The sequence below is a fragment of the Corticium candelabrum genome, chromosome 22 (assembly GCF_963422355.1).
Source record: "Corticium candelabrum chromosome 22, ooCorCand1.1, whole genome shotgun sequence".
Lineage (NCBI taxonomy): Eukaryota > Metazoa > Porifera > Homoscleromorpha > Homosclerophorida > Plakinidae > Corticium > Corticium candelabrum.
Window position 1 is genome coordinate 107,701 of NC_085106.1, and position 2,500 is coordinate 110,200.

General features: G+C 43.5%; 1 protein-coding gene across 1 annotated transcript in view; it reads right to left on the reverse strand.

The window, feature by feature from the left end:
- Nucleotides 1-2,500, reverse strand: part of LOC134197635 (disintegrin and metalloproteinase domain-containing protein 10-like) — a 17,348-nt gene that overhangs the window by 13,457 nt on the left and 1,391 nt on the right. The gene's annotated exons all lie outside the window — the stretch shown is intronic.

Below are 2,500 nucleotides of genomic sequence, written 5' to 3' on the forward strand. Positions count from 1 at the left end.
TTCTGATGCCAGTAACCAACACCGAGCGACTCTCAGATTAGTCGGATGTGGTGAGATCTCAAGAGCTGGTAAATTGCTGGTGAGTCAGGGCCTGGCTCCAGTTTCAGCGGAGGTCGCTGATAACTAGCTTCCAAACATCCACCTAGAGTAAAGGCGATTCCAACACTATCCAAATTCTGTGAGCCAATCACCCTATCTAGGTCTGCATTTTTTGCTACTGTGGCAAAACTTCCAAGAGGATCTGGCTGTGGGCCTTCTGGGTGGAAATATGAACATCTAGAAGTTTTGTCCGATAATTCTGTGATTGCTGACAGCTTTGTCTCTGTATGTGACTTGATCGCCAAGGGGTCTTTTCCTTCAAGTGTCAGTGGATTGTTATCTGGATCAAAACTTATAGCTTTGCCCAAGACTGGAGGAGATGTTAGGCCTATAGCCATAGGCGAGTGCTTACGTCGTGTTACAGCCAAAGTGATCTGTAGACAGAAAAAGGAATCTTTTGCCACTTATTTTGAGCCTATTCAACATGGAGTGGCTGTTGAGGGAGGAACAGAGCGCCTTGTTCATCACGTGAACTTGCTTTTAGAATCCCATGATGATTGGGTTCTCCTAAAATCCGACATCAAAAATGCGTTAATTCCATTGAAAGAGCTTCATTACTGCCAATGGTTGAAAAGTCATGTCCTGATATCTTTGAGCATGTACAAGGGATGTACTCAGAATACAGTCCTCTTGTTTTTCAACAGGGAAGTGAATCCTTTTTGCTGTCATCTCAAGAAGGTGTTCAGCAAGGGGATCCCCTTGGTCCTTTTCTTTTTTTCTCTCACTATCCATCCTTTACTTCTTGAGCTTCAAGAGAGACACTCTTCACTTCAACTGTTAGCCTACTTAGATGACGTGTTTCTTCTTGGTTCACTGGAAGATGTTTTGCAGCCGTTGATGACTTGAGAGATCAGTTGTCTGAAGTTGGCCTGTCAGTAGCCATGAACAAATGTGAAATCTATAGCAGGGGTAGGTTTGCTATGTGCAATTCTCATGAGTCGATTCATGTGTCTTCCTCTGGAACAAAGATTCTTGGTATGCAAATTGGTCAACCTGAATATGTCAAGAGTTCATGCTCTGACATTGCTTTGGATGGGCAGTCTCTGTGTGACCAAGTTGTGGCCTTGAATGAGCCACAAAGTGGAATGTTGCTGCTACGGTTTTGTCGTGTGACACGTTTGAATTACCTTGGGAGAACAGTTGCTCCTAGTTTGATGCAGTCTGCTGCTTTGCAACACAATGAAATAACAAGGTCCACTTTTCAGCAACTGATCAAGTGTTCTGTTCTTAATGACCAACAGTGGCTGCAAGCAACTTTACCAATAAGGTTTGGTGGTTTTGGCATGCTACCTGCGCAATCTATCAGTTCTATTTCCTTTGTATCCTCTTGGGCTCGAAGTCTGGTTGATCTTCCTCATAGTTTTCCAGCTCTGGAGAGCTTGATTAATGGAGTCCTGTGTCCTAAGGATGTAACTGTCGGTGGTTCGATTGCTCATGAATTGCAGCTTTCTTTACCAGTAAATAAGGCTTTGGAAGATCTCCTTACCAATCCTAAAAAGTTGCAACACAAACTATCTCAAGAACATTTCAAACAAATGATGTCTTCAATTCAAGAAAATTCCCAGTCTTGTCATGAGGCTTCTCGTTTCAGGTCACTGCAAGGTAAAGGAGCTGGGACCTGGCTGGATTCTATTCCAACCTCAACAAAGTTTGCACTGAACGCTGCCGACTTCTGTCTTGCAACTCGTATGAGGTTGGGGTGTGACATGCCCCTTGCTGCAGCTCTTGATAGTTGTGAGTGCGGTCAATCGCTGGATAGTAAAGGATATCATTTACTGACATGCAAACACGGAGATGGACCTATGTGGACACACGGTTCCATTGTAAACGTGTGGGCAAATTGTTTGAGTGATCTCCACATTACTCACAAAATGGAGCCTAGGGACCTTTATGATGGCAACCATTGTCGACCAGATATTGTGTATTTCAACCCTCAATCTGGCACTGACGTTGAATTGGATATTTCGCTTGCCCATTCTTGGAATGGTGACATCCTATCACTCGCTTCCAAGGAAGATGGTGCAGCTGCAGCTAGAAGAGAGCAGCAGAAAGTGACAAAATATGGTCAGCAGTTTGACATTTTGGGAATTCTTCAACATGTATACCTGTTGTGTTTGAACATTTTGGTCGTTGGGGTGGAAGAGCTCAGAGTCTATTACGTGATCTATCAACCCTTTCAGTCAACGAAGATGGACAGAACAACAGCACTGACTTCATTGTATACTGACGGTGCTGTATTTCCGTTGCGTTGCAACGATGTAATGCAAGAGTAATTACTAGAAAACTTTCGAGACTTGCTCAGTGTAACTCATGTAATTTTGAGTCTTACTCATTTCAGTTATTTAGGCGTTAGCAGTTAGTTTTAGCATAGGGCCTGCGGGCTTGCTTGTTTGTTTTACAG